We start from the raw sequence: 20,667 nt of genomic DNA, 5'->3' as shown, positions 1-20,667 counted from the left end.
AAAGAGGGAGGGGAGAAAGACTGCTGTTTATGGTAAGATGGTAATATATAGCATCTAAGGAAGGGTTGGTTAAGGGATTTATATAAGGATATGAGTATCAAAATACAACTTGGAAAAAATGCAAATTATCCGTAATAAAAATAGCTCTGTAAAAAAAAATCAACTACAATTAACTCTTGAATAACACGCATTTGAACGGCCTGGGTCCACTTATACATTATTATTTTTTCAATAAATACAACAGCACCGCACTATTTGCAGTTGGTTGAATCTGTGAATGCAGAACTGTGGATATGGATGGTTGACTATGAAATTATATTGAGATTGTCTACTGCAAGGGGTAGACAGGGTGGGCATCCCTAAGCTCTGCATTGTTTAAGGATCAACAGTAATATAACATTTTATATAAAGATTGTATATATATATATATATATATATATATATATATATATATATATATAAAATGAAACAATATAACAAAGTTAAAGACCAAGCCATCGTTTTTTTAAAAAATGTAAATAAGAATAACCCACCTAACAAAAGGAAAAATATCATATTTGCAAATATAGTGAAATGCAAAATTGCACCCTCCAAGAGACACATCAAAAACAAAGTGAATCAGAAAGTTTAAAAATAAATGTATGGGAGTAGGGAGGAGACCTACTGTAGTCACAGGCTAAAATGGACACAATGGCAGTGGCAGAGCTGGCCACGCAGGTGTAGATCTGCGGTAGATTCATCCCTCCATTATTAATGGAGTGTTTAAATATAGAAACAAGTACAAAAAGTTGTTGGTTGTAGGACAACTTTCAAACAAATTCAAAAAGTTTGCCTCTATTTGTAATATTCATATAAAGCATTTGATTAGATTAAAAGCCGAAGTGACACAGCAACAAAAGGGGAAATTATTCCCACATCCAACTTGATGCATACGTTTGCTAAACATAACTACTTGAACAATATCCATGAGTTATTTTTGCATTTTCCACTATGATCGCTATTTGCTGTGAGAAATACTGCACTTGGTTACCACTTTATCTCCCTCTAGAGGGTAGAGTCCCAGGTGCCACTCTTTCTGAATTAGAAACAGTCCTGAATGACTTCCTATAAAAAGACAAGACTACCAGATCTTGACGTTGAAGGACAGCCTAACCCATTGATTGTGCATATTAGCTAGAAGTACATTGATATGACTTTCAAAACCAAGAATCAGAAGTTGAGCACAGATGGTTATGAGAGAGATTGCATGAAAGTACTGATTTTTCCAACATTCATCAGTAAAGTTCATACATGTGCAGGTACAAAAATTCCTTCAGAACACTTCAAAAGGTGTTCGGAAAGGTCTAGATCATCACACCTAGAATTACTTCTAAAAGAGGTTGTGGCCAAAGACACATCAGTTAAATGCAAGTATGAAGTGAAGAATTATCAAGAATCTGATATGACACACACACAATGGAGTACTGTCCAGCCATAAAAAAGAAGGAAATCCTAGCATTTGTAACAACGTGGATGAACCTGGAAGGTATTATGCTAAGTGAAGTAAGCCAGAGAAAGACAGATACTATATATCACTTATATGTGGAACCTAAAATAAATAAATTAATAAAGTAAGAAAGTCAAATTCATAGAAGCAGAGAGTAGAATGATGGTTGACAGGGACTGCAGGATGGGGGGAGATGGGGAGCTGTTGGTCAAAGGGGACAAAATTTCAGTTATAAGATGAATAAGTTCTGAGAATCTAGTGTAGAACATGGTGACTGAAATTAATAACCTACCACACGCACACACAAAAGGTAACTATGTGAAGTGTTAGATGGGTTAATTAACTTAATTGTAGTAAATATTTGACAATGTATATGTATATGAAATCATCACATTGTACAATTTAAATATATAGAATTTTATTGGTCAATTATACCTCAATAAAGTTGGAAAAGTTAAACAAGGATAAATAAGGAATTTGTAAAAAATGTTATGATATTAATAGATATTATATATATGATAAGGCCTTTAAGACTAAAATAGGGAATGAACAGATGGACTAATAAACCAGTAGGGAAATTTCAGAAATAGTCCAAAGTGAATTTGATAATTTATGAAAAGTTGACACAGAAAATCAGTGAGGATAAGCTAATCTTTTAAATCAATGAATTATGAAAAACAGATTTCCATTCAGGAAATAAAATAAAATAAAAATAGACCCATATATTACATTGTATAAGAAGATAAGTCTCAAATGGATCAGATATATAAATACAAGAAAACAAAATTATACAGGTATTAGAAGAAAGCAGAGGTGAAATGCCTGGCTGTAATTAAACCTTCCTAATTATGATTCAAAATTGATAAATAATAGTGAAAAGGGAATAATACATTTAATTAAATAAACCAAAGAAATGAATAGAAAAATGTCAAAAGACAAATGGTAAACTAGGAATTTGCAATTTATATTGCAAAGAATTACTATCGCTAAAATGTAAAAAACTGCTGTAATGAGAAGGAAATATAATCTAGCAATTTAATATACAGTTTGCAAATGACATGAATAATTTACAGAAAATAATACACATTAAGAACATGGAAGAATGTTTAACTTCACTCATAAAAAGAGAAAAATAAATAAAACACCACTGAGATACTATTTCTTACCACGCAGACTGGAAAAAAACAAAACAAAACAAAACAATAAGTCTCATACCAAGTTGGTGAGTATGTAGTGAAATAGTCTCATACATTGCTAACAAGAATGCAAAGTGTTACAACAACTGTAGAAGATATTTTGGCAATGTTTAGCAAAGTGATATCAAATATTGGACCAGACAATTCCACTTCTAGAATCTATCCCAAAGGTAGATTAGCAAACCACAAAATAGCTTGTATATAATATTATTTGTTGCAATTATTTGTAATAGCAAAAAATTAGGAATAAACCATATGTCCATTAATAGGGTATGGGTTGCATAAATAATGGTACATACCACAATGAATTATGAAGCTGGGAAAAAGAATTAGGACAATCTGTGCCCACCAATTTATTTTTTAAATTTTCTTTTTTTAAACATCTTTATTGGAGTATAATTGCTTTACAGTGGTGTGTTAGTTTCTGCTGTAGAACAAAGTGAATCAGCTATATGTCTACATATATCCCCATATCTCCTCCTTCTTGCGTCTCTCTCCCACCCTCGCAGGTGGTCACAAACCACGGAGCTGATCTCCCTGTGCTATGCGGCTGCTTCCCACTAGCTATCGGTGTTACATTTGGTAGTGTATATATGTCTATGCCACTCTCTCACTTTGTCTCAGCTTACCCTTCCCCCTCCCTGTGTCCTCAAGTCCATTCTCCAGTAGGGCAGCGTCTTTATTCCCATCCTGCCCCTAGGTTCTTCACGACCGTTTTTTTGTTGTTGTTGTTTTTAGATTCCATATAGAGTGATAGCTAACATATATGTACAAAGCAGTGTGTATAGTAGAGAAAGTTTCGTAAGAAATGGAAGATCAAAATATGTACACTTTATTTACTTAAATTTGCAAAAGGAAACACTGAAAAAAATTTTAAAAAGCTGATGAAAAGGATCATATGGGTAACCAAATAGTTTGAATGAATCAGGGAAAGTTCTTCTATACATAATAATTCTTATAAATGCAGAAGGAATGATAAAGTTGGAAAATTACCATTTTCATCGCTAATGAAAAAACTGATCCAGGCAAGTAGTCAATGGATAGTAAAACCATTAGTAAAGGTTGATTGGGAACTTTAACTTGACATCGTCTTCACCTCCTGAACTCGTGAAACAATTTTAGCATCACTAGACATCACTAACATGCAGTGAGAAAGCCAGACAGTATGTGCCTACTGATAGAATTAATATCAAATGAGCTGCAGATCCTACACAGTATTATTATGTCAACAAAACAAAATAAAAAGAAAATGAATCAAATCAGACTGACAGGAAGTTCAGGGACTAAAGGGACTAGTTAAATGACATATCAAGGAAGCAATCTCAAACACGGTTATGTGGGATATTCATTGGACATCTAATGTGGTTTCTAAAACAGGAATATTGCATACAAAAATAACAGATATGCAAAACAGAAAAAGAAAAGCTGTTGTAGATTGATAGACACTTAAAATACAAAAATGAGCATAAGAATCGAATGTAGTGAGTATAACTTGTCTCAATCCTAGTTTGAATGAGCTGACTATTTAAGGGCAATTGAAGTAATTTGAAAGTAGGTTAGTTATTAGATAATATTAAGGCACATTTTAAATTTGTTAAGTGTGATAATGATATTGGATTATTTAAGAAAATTATCTGTGTTTTTGAGAAACATGCAGAATATTTCTGACTGAGTTGACATGGTATATGCATTTTGCTTTGAAATACTCCAGTAAAACAATTTTGAAAATATTTTTTTAAATGTGAGTGGAGGATAGATAAAGAATAGAAAAATACACCTTTCATCTAGCTTAAAAAAACTATCAACATTATGCTATACTTGCTTTAGCTATTGCCCACTTTATTTCTATAAAATAATATTGTGAAAAATTTAAAGCATACCAAAAAAGTTACAGCTAATACCCTAATCATGCTTTTATGTATATTTTCCTAATAACTTTAATTGTTTTATAGGCATTCAGTAAATGATCTAGGTAATATTAAAGTAATTTCAAAGTACTTATTTATAGATTATCTGTTAAATATATTAGCATAGATGAGCAAGGCAATTTCAGAAACATTTTCTATTAGGTATGTTTACTAGGCTGAGGAAACCAAGGAAGGTCCCTCAGTCACCTTTTCATGAATCATTTAAAATGAGACCATCTGACACATCTGAAATAAAATGTGGATGGGCAAAGCAGTGTGTTGTGAAGAAGGTATTATCTAGCACTAAACTTCCATGATTTTATTATGCTTGTAGAAGCTTAGAAAATTGTCCCGGGTTCTCACATCACTACATTGAAATGCTAGAAGGTTTGCCTCTCAGTGTGCAGACTCATAGAAACACAGTCTAGGACTTGGTAATGTCTCCTGAAAATGCACACCTTGCTGAGGCACCAAATGATTGGAGTGGTTCAGTAATCACATTTGAGTTTTGCGACTTAGAAAAACACTCTCTTCCCTCTATTTTCCTTATCAAATCTATATCTTTGGGACTGTCAACATATTAAGTAGGTGAAATTTCATAATTTAATGTTTAAAGGCAGTGAAATGATGTTAATTATTGATTGACTTCGGGCATTTTAGTTTGTAATTTAATAGTTTAACATTTTAACATCATTTAGGCAACCTATTTGGAAGGCTACTTTGTTCATATAATCATTACACCATCAGGCTGTTTCAACTTTTGAATCATATGGAGATATCCAGGATTGTTTTAAGAAAAGCTCACTTAGAGCATAATACAGCAAGTGGCTTGGGGGAAAACGACAACCTATAGTACCTTCCATCCTCTACAAGAATACTAATTTTAGAAGGTGAGGTTTAGTAGTAGTAGAACGTAATAGCTAACATTTATTGAGCTCTTACTATTGGTCCCACCCTGTAGTAAGAAATTTACATACGGGATCTCATGTGATATTCATGGAAATCCTATAAGCTAAGTACTGTTATCACCCTTTGCACTTCATATAGCACCTGGAACATCATTGTTGGTTAAAGTTTGTGAATAAACCAATGAATACATTGATGTGTGGGGAATATCGTATTTAGAAAGTGTCTGGAAAATATTTTATATTTTCTAAATAACTTCTTTTCTCTTATCAACTGACTGCATTAGAAGCATATGTTCCCAGGATAAGAATACAATGAAGTATGTTGCCGTTGTTCATTTTATGTTTCTAACGGTAAAATCACAATTAAGTTGAATGACAGATGATCTTCACTATTTTGGTAACTTGTGAAAAGTTACATGGTAAAATAATCAGCCGTAGCTTTGTATTTATACCTTTATTCTTAAAATTGTGGTATTCTGGTTGCATAGCTAGGTGATGATAAGAAGATCTATTCTCCTGTGTTTGCTCACATATTCTCTTTTCCTTTCTCTGTGGACCTGGAGTTTTGGATTCAAATCCCTAATTATTCCGCAACTGATAAGCAGAAATCTCTGGGGTAGAAGCAATATAGCTTTGATCTGAAATTGAATCTCCTTTGGAATTTTGTGATAAAACTGATCCAGCCTAATTAAGTTAGGTGGATAACACCGCTCTACTCTCTGCTTTTGAGGCCTCAGGTTTATCATTTCTGTCAACGTTATTCCAGTTTGTGCAACTGATTCGTTGTGTGGCAGATGAAGGGTTTAAATTCTTTTCCAAACACCGCTGAACAGCGTTAGTATTTATGTCACATTACTTTTTTTCTTGTTACAAAAGTATCTGCTCATTGTGAAAAATTAAAATTACAGAATGCTATATTACTAATGAAGATCACTAGTATACTTGTGTATATACTTCCTGCCTTTTCTTTGAGGGTGTGTGTATGTGTGTGTGTGATTGCATTTATATGTGATCACACCATGCATATTTTTTTTTAACATCTTTATTGGAGTATAATTGCTTTATAATGGTGTGTCAGTTTCTGCTTTATAACAAAGTGAATCAGTTATACATATACATATGTTCCCATATCTCTTCCCTCTTGCGTCTCCCTCCCTCCCACCCTCCCTATCCCACCCCTCTAGGTGGTCACAAAGCACCGAGCTGGTCTCCCTGTGCTATGTGGCTGCTTCCCACTATCTATTTTACATTTGGTAGTGTATATATGTCCATGCCACTCTCTCGCTTTGTCACAGTTTACCCTTCCCCCTCCCCATATCCTCAAGTCCATTCTCTAGTAGGTCTGTGTCATTATTCCCGTCTTACCCCTAGGTTCTTCATGATTTTTTTTTTCCTTAGATTCCATATATATGTGTTAGCATACGGTATTTGTTTTTCTTTTTCTGGCTTACTTCACTCTGTATGACAGACTCTAGGTCCATCCACCTCACTACAAATAACTCAATTTCATTTCTTTTTATGGCTGAGTAATATTCCATTGTATATATGTGCCACATCTTCTTTATCCATTCATCTGCCGATGCACACTTAGGTTGCTTCCATTTCCTGGCTATTACAGTGAACGTTGTGATACATGACTCTTTTTGAATTATGGTTTTCTCAGGGTATACGCCCAGTAGTGGGATTGCTGCGTCGTATGGGAGTTCTATTTGTAGTTTTTTAAGGAACCTCCATACTGTTCTCCATAGTGGCTGTACCAATTCACATTCCCACCAGCAGTGCAAGAGTGTTGCCTTTTCTCCACACCTTCTCCAGCATTTATTCTTTCTAGATTTTTTGATGATGGCCATTCTGACCGGTGTGAGATGATATCTCATTGTAGTTTTGATTTGCATTTCTCTGATGATTAATGAAGTTGAGCATTCTTTCATGTGTTTGTTAGCAATCTGTATATCTTCTTTGGAGAAATGTCTGTTTAGGTCTCTGCCCATTTTTGGATTGTGTTGTTTGTTTTTTTGTTATTGAGCTGCATGAGCTGCTTGTAAATTTTGGAGATTAATCCTTTGTCAGTTGCTTCATTTGCAAATATTTTCCCCCATTCTGCGGGTTGTCTTTTGGTCTTGTTTATGGTTTCCTTTGCTGTGCAAAAGCTTTGAAGTTTCATTAGGTCCCATTTGGTTTTTTTTTTCTGTTTTTATTTCCATTTATCTAGGAGGTGGGTCACACCATGCATATTTTTAAGGTTTTCCATTTAACATCATGAATGTTTTCGGTTGTCACTAGTATTATTCTCCAGCATGATATTTTTTTTTTTTTTTTTTTTTTTTTTTTTTTGTGGTATGCGGGCCTCTCACTGTTGTGGCCTCTCCCATTGCGGAGCACAGGCTCTGGACGCGCAGGCTCAGCGGCCATGGCTCATGGGCCCAGGCGCTCCGCGGCATGTGGGATCTTCCCAGACCGGGGCACGAACCTGTGTCCCCTGCATCGGCAGGTGGACTCTCAACCACTGTGCCACCAGGGAAGCCCCCAGCATGATATTTAATGCTTGTGCTGTATTATGGGATTAAATTGTTTAGAATGTATAGTCCAATCTTACATTGTTGGTTACTTAAAGTTTTTTCACCATTTTACTCATTTAAATAACACTCTGATGAATATCCTTATATATAAATTTCCATGCCTAATATATTTTTTATTGGAAGTAATTTTCTGGGTCAAAATATGAGAATGGCATTCAGGCTTTTGTAAAACCATCTTTTTTTTTTCTTTTCGCGGTACGCAGGCCTCTTACTGCTGCGGCCTCTCTGGTTGCGGAACACAGGCTCCGGATGCGCAGGCTCAGCGGCCATGGCTCACGGGCCCAGCCGCTCCGCAGCATGTGGGATCTTCCCGGACTGGGGCGCGAACCCGCATCCCCTAGCATCGGTAGGCGGATTCTCAATCACTGCGCCACCAGGGAAGCCCTGTAAAACCATCTTTATGTATATATTTTTTCCAGTAGAGAATAAGTAATATACTTCTTTACAGGCATTTTATATACATGGACAGCTTCAGACATTTGGACTCCTATTTAGGTTGGCTCCTTGAATTTCACCTTTTCTGAAAGAAATGTTGTGTTCTTGTCTTTCTTTTACACTTTTACTCCATTACTTGTAGAATAATTCTCTCTGTAGCTAACTACCTCCATTTTCCAGGTTATCTTGTGACATGATGAAAATTGCTATTCTTCCATCGCTATTGTCTTCCTCCATTTATCTACCAGAACTTTTCTGTTAATAGACAGGATATGTAACACTATTCCAAGCAAAAACCTCTTATTCAGATATTTCCTATAATAAACTTAAAATAAGACCTGAACTTACTAATGTAAACATTATTATTATATATTTCTTGCTTTGTAGTCAAAGCTGCTTTTTTGTTGTTTTGTATTTTTCTAGGAAAAAACAGGATGATATAGCAAGAATCTCTGGTTCTGTAATCTTCATAACAAATAATACTTTCAACAAAGCTGCTGTGGCATGACTCCCAAGGCTAGAACTTTATACACAGAGTCACAGACAGCAGCCTGGTCACTTGCTAAATCTTAGCACTTGTGAATGCTGCAAATATATTTTAACTAATTTATATACACTAACTTGTTTAAGGATAATTAGCTATTTGATCAACATGCTCTAGGTCAAGTTACCCCAGCAACAAATTTCACAAGTTGGTTCACAATGATTAAACATATTTATCCAGTGTTTTGCTGAAGTCTTATTATGGTTTGGATACTAAATCAATAGATAATAACATTGCACAAGAGAAAGCACCAGGTCAGATGGGTTCACTGGTAAATTCTACCAAACATTTAAGGAAGGAATTATACCAGTTCTCTACAATCTCTTCCAGAAGATAGAAGCAAAAGGAATACTTCCTGATGCATTCATGAGGCCAGCATTACCCTAATACCAAAACCAGACAAAGGCAGTGTAGAAAATGAAAACTACAGACTTATATCTCCCATGAATATATGCAATAACCCTCAAAATATTAGCAAATAGAATCTAACAAGGTATAGAAATAATTGTATACCATGGAAAAGTAGAATTTATCCCAGATATTCAAGGTTGGTTCAACATTTGGAAATCAATTGATCGTAATCCATTGCACCATCAAGGTAAAAAAGAAAAACCGCATAATCATATCAATAGATACAGAAAAGGCATTTGACAAAATACAATACCCATCCATGATAAAAAGTCTCAGCAAACTAAGAATAGATGGGAACTTCCTCAACTTGATAACAAACATCTGCAAAAAACCTACATCTAACATCATACCTAATGGTGAGAAACTAGAAGCTTTCCCACGAAGATCAGGATCAAGGCAAGGATGTTCCTCCTATAGATTTTCAGCATCATTATGGAAGTCCTAGCTAATGCAATAAGACATTACTATAAAGCCTCACTCATCAAGACAGTGTAGTATGGGCAGAGAATAGACAGATCAATGAAATAGAATAAAAAGCCCAGAAATAGACCTGCATAAATATAGTCAACTGATTTTCACAAAGGAGCAAAGGCAACACAATGGAGAAAAAATGGTCTTTTCAGCAAATGATGCTAGAACAATACTGGACATCCATGTGTACGCATGTACGCACACACACAAATGAATCTAGGTACAAAATTTACACTCTTCATTACTGTTAACTCAAATAGTTCATAGTACAAAACGGAAAGTACAAAATTATAAAACTGCTAGAAGATAATGTAGCAGAAAATCTAGATGACATTGGGCACAATGATGGCTTTTATTTTTTAATTTTTAGTTTTTAATGTTTTTCTTTTCCATTACAGTTTATTACAAGTTATTGAATATAGTTCCCTGTGCTATAAAGTAAGACCTTGTTGCATATCTATTTTATATATTGTAGTTTGTATCTGCTAGTCCCAAACTGCTAATTTTCCCTCCCTGCCCCTTTCCCCTTTGGTAACCATAAGTTTGTTTTCTGTGTCTGAGTCTCTGTTTTGTAAATAAGTTCATTTGTATCATTCTTTTAGGCTCCACATATAAGTGATATCATATGGTGATTGTCTTTCTCTGACTTAATTTCATGTAGTACGATAATTTCTAGGTCCATTCATATTGCTGCAAATGGCATTATTTCATTCCTTTTTATGGCTGAGTAATATTCCATTGTATATATGTACCACATCTTCTTTTCCATTCATCTGTCAATGGACATTTAGGTTGCTTCCATGTCTTGGCTATTATAAATAGTGCTGTTATGAACATTGGGGTGCGTGTAGGTGATGGCTTTTTAGATATGATAACAAAGGCATGATCCATGAAGGAAATAATTGGTAAGCTGGACTACATTAAAGCTAAAAACTTCTGCTCTGCAAAAGATACTGCACAGAGAATGAGAAGACAAGCCACAAGCTGAGAGAAAATATTTGCTAAACACATATCTGATAAAGGACTGCTTTCCAAAATATACAAATTACCCTTAAGTCAATTATCAGAAAACAAAATTTTGATTAGAAAATGAGCAAAAGACCTAAGCAGACACTTCACCAGAGAAGATATATGGATGTCAAATAAGCATATAAAAATATGTTCAACATTATATATCTTTAGGGAATTGCACATTAAAACAATGAAATACCACTACACAACTATCAGAGTGGCCAAAATCCAAAATGATACCAAATAGTGAGGGAGGACGTGGAACAACAGGAACTCTCATTCATTGCTGGTGGGGATGCAAAATGGTACAGTTACCTTGGAAAACAGTTTGGCAGTTTCTTACAAAGCTAAACATATACTTACTCCATGATCCAGCAATTGTACTCCTTGGTATTTGCTCAGAGGAGTGGAAAACTTATGTTCACACAAAAACCTGCACATGGATATTTGTAGAAGCCTTATTTGTAACTGCCAAAAATTTGAAGCAGCAAAAGTATCCTTCAGTACGTGGATGGATGAATAAATTGTGGTGCATCCAGACAATGGAATATTATTCAGTATTAAAAGTAAATGAACCATCAAGCCATGAAAAGACATGGAGAACTTTAAATACAGAGTACTAAGTGAAAGAAGCCAATATTACAAGGCTACATACTGTATGATTCCAATCATATGACATTCTGGAAAAGGCCAAACTAAAGTGACAGTAAAAAGATGAGTGGGTACCAAGGGGTAGGGGGTTAGGAGGGATGCACAGGTAGAGCACAAAGGATTTTAAAGGCAGTGTAACTATACTGCATGGCACTATAATGGTGGATACATGCTATTACACATTTTTCAAAACCATAAGGTATAGAACACCAAGAGTGAACCCTACATAAACCTTAGACTTTGGGTAATTATGATGTGTCATTGTAACAAATGTAAGACTCTGGTGTAGGAAGCTGGTGAGGGAGGCAGTAAGTATGTAGGGGCAGAGGTGCCGGGGAACCTCTGTACCGTCTGCTCCATTTTGCTGTGAAAGTGAAATTGTTATAAAAATAAAGTGTATTCATTTATTTATTTTTAAATCACTAGGAGGTAAGAGCAGGGCTGCCTGTGTTCACCTCTAAAATTATGGAGCTCTTGTTCTTACTTGCTGTCACCTGCTTCATTGAATTCCAGGGCAGGGATGACGTACGATGCAAATCCTGACCGTAGTGATTCTCCACTGGCGCAGCGTTTTCAGGGGTGGGGACAGCTGTACTCCCACTGCTTCCTCACACCACCGTTGGTCTTAGAGCAGTTATCACCAACAGTATTATGAAACCTGCCCCCGTCTTGAGAAAATAGACTTGCAATACACTGAGAGATTCTGTCGGGAAAAACTGAAAGTGAAAATATTCTTGTTTATGTTGGTACCGATCCACTGACCTTGTTTCAAGTTTGAACTAAAGGAATTCTGGATTGAAAACCATCTAAATCTGTGTCTATATGTTCATATGTCACACTTAAATCTATAGTTAACAGTGAAGTGTGCTGTACTGTAAAGATCCTTAGTATTCTAGAGCCCGTAAGAGAGAGACTTAACCTACACTGCGGAGCTGAGGAAGTAAATCGAAGTCTTCCCTGAAGAAGTGGCTCTGGTGGATCGTGATTAATTGATAGGAATTAACTGAGAAAATGTGAGCCTGCTCTGCTACCCATCCTAACTTAACCAGGTTCTTTCCTCCTCCACTTTACCAAGAAATGAGATTCATCTTCTCTGGTACCAAGCTAAAGAGAATGAGATATTAGACTAATTACAGGCATAGTAAACCTACACAGTGATTGGAGACCTCCAGATCCCTCCTCTGGGTGTCTTCCGGAATGCTTACAGACGGATTTCTATATCCCAATAGGAACGGTGGAAGATTTCTCCCTGGAGAAACATTTTAGCTTCCAGATACCGATATTTACCGGGTACCTGAATGCGATAATTTGGTGCTCACCTAATTTCCCATGGTGAAGCCCAGCATCTAATGATTCCCATCACTACTTATAGAATGTCCAGTCATTTTTAGTCAAAAATCCAGAAATAACAAAATTAAAACCACTAGACTAATAAAATAGTATTTAGTAAGAGTTTTCAAACCCCAAACTGACATGAAGCTCAGGGGCATGATGTTACAGGATGGCTTATAACATGAAAATGAGGAAGTTGTTTAACCTTTACAATGATTGACTGTTACAGTGAGGGTTCCCAGATGGCCGGGGATTGGTTAAAAGTGAATATCTTACACCAGTTTTATGAAATGATTCAAGTTTCCTTTATGATTATCAGAAGCATTCACAAGAAAAAAGTTAAGTTTTGCTCATGTTTATAAAACAAGCTTATGTAGCTTAAATGGTTTTATCTGCTCAGAGAATTTTCAAGTCTATTCTCCATTTTATATTGAATTTTAACAGAGCTTTAGTCTTTAATATGAATGGACAGCAAGGACAAGCAGATATTTGGGGAAATCCTCTAATATGAAATATAGGATTTAACCTCCCTCATAAGAAAAAAAAAAAGAAAACCAGAAAAATATACCTCAGGGAACACAGACAATACTAGAAAGAGAAGAAAATGTCAATAAATCTATAATCAATATTTTCAGAGAAATAAGACAAAAATTGATTTTACATGTATATAAGAATTATATGTCAAAATGAATAATTGGAAAAAAATTTAAAGCCCTTAGAATTTAAAACAACATAGAAATTAAAAATTCAGTACATTTTTGAGTTGAGGAAGTGGAATAAAAGGCAAAGAAATGGACAATAAGTTAAAAAATATAAGACAATTAGAGGATCTGGCAGGCTTACATGCTACTAATAAGAGTTCCAGAATAAATGGAAAAAAAGAGAGAGGAGGAAAATATCAAAGAAATGTTAAAAGAAAATGCCCAGAAACCATCACATGGATTCTTAGGTTAAAACGGACAACTCAGTGCCAATGAATAAAACCCATTTTGAAATCTCAGATCACTGGAGACGTTGGAACATTGGAGGCTCTCAGATTTTCCAGAGGTAGATAACAGATGGTCTATAAAAGATCAAGTTACATGCCATGGTCATGTTTCCATAATTACAGGAAAGCTGGAAGCTAAAAGATTATGGAGCAATGCTAACAGAATTCTGAAAATAATTTCCAACCCAATCCTACACCTAGCCAAATTTCCACTCAAGAGTAAACAGAGAGTAAAGGTGTTTGAAAGAGTGCAAGAATTTAAAACATTTACTTCCTATGTGTGCTTTCCTGGAAAGCTGGTGAGAAATGTTCCATCCTTATTAAGGTGTGAACCAGGCATGAGGAAGATGTGGTGTCCACAAAACAGGGAATTCGGCATAAGGGAGATTTCAACACAAGAGAGGATGATAGTGAAGGGAGTTCCAAGTAGAATAACTGTGTAGCTAACTGAGAGGATGGTTATTTGCAGATGTTTTCAAAAGGATGTTTTTCCCAGAGTATGTGCATTTTGATGATTTGAAGAAATGAGAATTTTTACTTTGAATTATTGGTATAATCTTTAAGTCTTTGATAATTATATGATAGTTTGCATTATTTAACACCTATATTGTGCCTGGCATTATTTCAAACATTTGACATATATTTATTCACTTAAATTTAATTAATTAATTTACTAATCCTCTGACATAGATATTATTATTCTTTTACCCTGAGGGCTTAGACTGCTGCTTAGTGGCAGAGCCAGGATTCAAACTCAGGAAGTCCACCTCCTGATTTTGTGCTCACAGCCACTCCCTATCTTCTTCTCATACAATCACTAGTTGTACTGAAAATTTTCCTATTGTGAAAATTTAATAAAAAGGCCTTTTCTTTCTCATTTTATACTGCCTTATAGATTCAAGAGTTGAAATTGTGACTTTTTCTGCCTTATCTTTATAAAAATGTAAAAATTGAGTCCTATTGTTGGGTTTTAGCAGAAATGTTATATATCAATATATTTTGCCATCAGTGTTTAAAAGAGAAGGAAATTAGAAAGTGCAACCAACTTCCAGGGGTGATTTTATAAGATAGCAGCATGTTTTACTGCTTTCTATCTAACATTACATTTCAATTTTAAGCATTTAACAGTCTCTCTTATAGATGAAACAGTGGTTAGAAGAAAGACATTCTATACTTTTCTGTTAGAATTCAAGGTAGATTCTCCTTATATTGGAGCCCACAGAAGCTAGTATTACAACGGAGCTCTTTTGTTGTTTTTGTTTGTTTGTTTTTTGAAGTGTAGTTGATTTACAATATTATATTAGTTTCAGGTGTACAACTTGTGAGTCAACTTTTTTATAGATTATACTCCATTTAAAGTTATTACAGAATAATTGCTATATTTCCTATAATGGAGTTCTGGTATAATAAATGTTTTTATATGTAGTTCAAGTTAGTTGAAAGAGCAATTTTTGTCTGCTAATAAAGCCTAATTAAGAGCTTGCATCTTTCACTATCTCTGTCAACTTACAAGCCAATATCACCTCTCTGATTTGTATTCGATGATTAACCAACACTTTTGTGCACATACGGAGTATAAATGGGGGTAATAATAAATGGGGGTACCCCCTCAAGTGTAGATTTATGGCTTTTATGAGGCTCAACACACATTGATGGATTATGAAGTATTTAACAAAGCACACGAGTAAGTGCATCCTTTTTTTTTTTTTTCTGGGCCAAAAAGGCTGAGAAATGCTGTAGCAGACAGAAAACTAACAACGATTATTCTTGCCCTGGAGAAATTCACACCCTGATGAGGAAGACAAACAGCACACTTGCAAAGCACTATATAAAAATTGCTAAAATAAGGGTGAGTGCAAACTTCTATGGAGCACAGACACAAGAATCCCTGTTTCCCTAGTTTACTGATATTCCCAGTCTCCTAGACAGCTGTCACCACCTTCTCTCCTCGAATTTCCAACACCTGCTAACCCACCTTCTCTGTCAGCTGATCAGCTTGCTCTTTTGTGGACTCTGAAACAAAGATAATGCCAAGGCCACCGTCACCATATCAAGTCATCTACCAGAATGTGCATCCACGTGCTCTGCCATACTGTCCACTTTCATAAATGAACTATCCATGGTCATATGCAAAGTCTGTCCCCTCTGTGGGCATTAGATCATATCCCTTCTCAAATCAAAGAAGACATTATTCTAGTAGCTGTCCTCTCTCTTCTTCTGCATCACCATTTCCCCGTTTACTAGGTCGTTCTTGGAAGCATAAAAACATGCTGCTATTTCTTCACTCCTCCTTTTAGAAACGAAACCTTTTCTTGAAGCCACTCCATGCCTACCTTTCTTCTCACTCTCTCTGATTCCTCTCCCCATGTTGTGTCTTCAACAAGCTCCAAGCGAGCTGTAGTCCCACAACCACTTCACGGAAACTGCACTCAACACTAGCGACTTCTGCTTTGCTAAATCCAATGGACAAGAATCAGTTCCCTTCTTGCTTGATTTGTGACCAGCCTTTGACACACATGTTCCTTCTCCTTAAAGAACCTTCTCTACTTGACTGTCAGGTTGTTTTTCACACATTCTCATTACTTTCTCCTGACTCCTCTTGGCCCATTTTTCCTCATCTGTCTTACATCTTAAGTTTGGAGACTTCTCCCCACCCCCACCCCCGGGCTTAGTACTTGCTCCTCTTCAGTCCTCTACCGAGATTCACACCTGCACCTTTAGCATCTTGTCTCAACTCACGGTAATGTGTATGCTTTGTATGTCAGAACCGCCACATCTGTATCTCCACTCAGGACCTCTCACTTGACCTCTAGGACCAGAGGCAAATTATATTAAAGCAAATGGAGTTGGAGCTTTGGGTCCCTCACTTGCGCGAATCCCTTTCAGGGCCCTGGGTTTTGATCATATGGGCTACTGAAGACTCTCTGTAATGGAAATTTGTTATGATGCTGAGTCTCCAGCTGTCACACCTCTCCTCCTGTCCTTACGCATTGGAACAGCCGTGAGCATTTTGAGGATACAGGCAATGGGATGTTGGCTATAATACAGAGTGCGAGTGATTTTTTTTTTTGTATGTAGGGCACAGACTTCTTGCAATCCTGTAAATGGGGAGTATGTCTGTTTTTGGTTAGAGGTGTGGAAAAAATTAGGAGGAAGGAGGAGAAAAGTAGGCACCATGTAGTCACAAGAAATAAGCTGAAAAGAGAATTTCAGCGACATATTATGAAGAGATTCTTCTATCAGTTTAGAGCAAATGGAAAAGCAATAGACTAGAAATGTTTCAGAAAATTTAGTAGTTTGCTACACACTGAGCTTTGTGTCAGTGCTGTATGAATAGAGGGGCCTTTGTATTTCTGACATGCAACCATCCTTCCATGACAGTTGGATACATAAAATTTGAGAGAGTTCAAAAGAACACATAAAAGTTGAGAGGATTCAAAAGTCTTATATTTTACATATAGATGATCAGTAGGTAATGAGAAGATACAATATGTTCAACATATTCATTGGTGCATTTATGAATTCAGTCAATCATTAACAACTATTAATTGAGTATATACTATATTCAAAGCTGTATGCATATATGAAGCAGTCTCCACACATTTCTCTCAGGATGTCTCCTAAAGGAGTTTACAAAACATTTAGGGTAATAAAATATAGACATATAAGAAGTACAAGGTAATATATGAGAATAGTTAAATCACAGGTTTAGGCACAAATGTAGCAATAAAGCAAAGATCTTGTAAGGTAAAGTGAGTGGAATTGCTTAGGTTACAATGAAGAGTTGAGAAGAGAGAGCACTGGAAGATTGTATTAACCATTCATATGGGGCAAGATTACAGAGGGTCTTGGAAGAGAGGTTAAAGGGATTTTGATTTTTTCTTGAAGAAATAAATCTTCCTTAGTAGTTCTGTGAAAAGATACAATATTTTTTCATTAAAATTTTTTTCAGAAGTTAGATAGCCAGGAAAATTATCTACTTACAATAAGCTTCCTGCTTCTGGGAGCAGTTTACTTTAAATACCAGAAGTGTTAAAAATATTAGTATAGCTATAGTTTAGTATATACTATATACTTAGTATAGCTATACTAATATAGTATAGCTATAGTTTAAAGAATAAATAAAAGTGGTAATTAAAAGCCACATGCTGTGAAGAGAGTTTTTTCCTTTATTTTCTGTAAGAAAACAAAAAATATATTGGAATGTTCCCAAGATGATAAGTCTTCTGTTGGGAAGGGGTGGGCGGCTGCCTTGCAGGAGTTGAGTGCAGAAGTGCAGGAGATGAGTTGTTATCAACCTTTTTTCACTAAACTTTGACTGTTACTCATCCCTCTATCCTGGCCCTGGGTGAAGAATTAAAGATCAGATATAATCCCCAGAGTCTCTATTAATAGAGGTTAGAAATCATTCAAATAAAAATTCAAACACTGATATTGTATTTGTGTCTGGTAGAAGATTATTTTGTCCAAGGGTGTCAGGTTGAGACCAGAGGCAAGGATAGCAATAGAGTCTTGGCATAGTTCATGGGAAAAATAGTAAGAATGTAAGATAAAGAGATAATTGCTTGAATAAAAACATTCAACCTTAAAACCATAATATATGCAAGGATATCCTGAGTGAATTATAAATAATTTGGTCAAAGTTGAACACATTTAGCAGAGCTGAAATTTGAACCCAACAGTTTGCTTCCAGAGCATGTATTGTTAACCATTGAACTGTCTCTAAACATAAAATGAATTGAAAGGTTTATTCTTTTTTAATGAAGGTATTGTTAAAGAAAAATAAGCTGAATTTTATGATTACAAATTTGAACTGAAAAAGCCTAGTGAAGTGGCACAATTATTGCCTTAAGAGCCTAAGAGACATTTGTCTGAATTCTGACTCTACTACTTGATATCTCAGCAACCTTGCTCAAACTATTTAATTTTCTAATTTCTCTGATTCTCAGTTGTATCATCTGTAAAACTGGAAAAAATATCTATTATGTAGAGATTAAATATGTGTATGTGTAAAATAAATAATAGCCCATAGTACACATTTATATGGTAGGTAATGCTGCCATTGACTCACAATTCTAAGCCTGGGTAGCATGGTAAATTATGATATTATTGTAGAATATACAAAATGAGGAAAGAAAGTATATTTGTGTTGAGACTTTCATATATATAATAAATTATTTATTATTTATTTTGCTTAATTGTGAACAAACACCTATGTATAAGAAAGAGGAAAGAAAATAAATTTTTTAAAAGAGAGAAATTAGAGTAGAATCCAAATAATCATTGCAAAGCACACTCCACTCCCTCTTTTACTGTTAAAAAGTGGGGGCCTGGGCAGGATGGGAGGTATTAAAAAATCGAGAGTTCGTTGACACTGGGAGAGGTAAAAATAATTAATCTTATAAAGTAAAAACAAGAAATAGCATTCTTTGTGAAATAGATGAGATCCTTTTTCTTCACTCTTAAGGATGGGTGAACTCTGTTGAGGCCAGCATATCTCCCATTCTACAGATTATCTGTTAGGCTGAATGACATGTCAAACCCTGTAATCAGTTTTCATGAATTTACATTTACTATACCAATAGGCGTGAATGCTCTGTGGATAACTAAAATAGAAGGAGAGGGATAAAAGGAGTCATTAATGGACATGCTCATAGTAAAATATTTGTTTTATGAGGGAAGATAAGAAGGGGAGTAAAAAATACTACTCCTGGAGCAATTCCCTTGAAAAAGAGGAAATAATTTTTTTTTTTTTAATTGAGAAGAAAGATCATGCTGTGAGATAGGAAAGCAGAAAACAAATGTCCTCTTGTCAAGGCCAGTAACATAAGTGAGAATCCTTGTTGGGGAAGGAATATTCCAAGTGGAAAGGACAGGAATTGAATATAGATTTCCCTAAAGGTATCTTATTTTTTAAATTTGACTTTGAAAACCTGGAAATATTTTACATAATTAGGAAAGAATATCAAAGCAAAATGAGACAAAGAGAGCAACACTTAAAAAATTGTAACAAAATGAAGCAAGTAAATCTAACTTTGTAGGGCATTAGTGGCTTAAATATACAGAGAAACTCTAAATAAAAATTTAAAATAAGGAATTGTATATCCACCATGAGATTTATATCCTAAGATCAAACAAACTGCAAAAAAATCCTTAAACTGATTTTGTAATCATGTTGTTATTAATATTATAACATTGGCATGTTGATTCTGAAAGTACACACACAGGTAAGAAATCATCTTAATGTCTTTAGCGTATTAGCTTCTTATTGCTGTTGCATCAAATCACCACAAATTTAGAGGCTTAAAAACCACACAAATTTATTATAGTTCTGGAGGTCAGAAGTCTAAAGTAAGCTCACAAGGCTGCTTCCTTCTGGAGGTTCTAGGGAATAATGTCCTTCCTTGCCTTTTCTAGTTCCAGAGGCCACCTACATTCTTGGGCTCATGGCCACATGCTCCATATTCAAAGCCAACAGCACAGCAATTTCCAAAGTACCTTTCTCTTCCTCCGCTTCCAGTATCACATTGCCTTCTCTCTGTGTAAGACTCTCTTGCCTCTTTCTTATAAGGATCCTTGTGATTATTATGGGCTTGCCTGGATAATTTTTCCATCTCAAAATCCTTAATTTAGTCACATCTGCAAAGTCCCTTTTACTATGCACGGTAATGTGCTCACAGGGAGTAGGACATAGATCTTGTTGGGGCCCATTATTGAGTCTACCACAACTAGGGACTAAGAATTTTAG

Source organism: Lipotes vexillifer, unplaced genomic scaffold (genome assembly GCF_000442215.2).
Source record: "Lipotes vexillifer unplaced genomic scaffold, Lipotes_vexillifer_v1.1 scaffold18, whole genome shotgun sequence".
In the NCBI taxonomy this organism is placed as follows: Eukaryota; Metazoa; Chordata; class Mammalia; order Artiodactyla; family Lipotidae; genus Lipotes; species Lipotes vexillifer.
Note: the sequence above shows the minus strand (reverse complement) of the source record.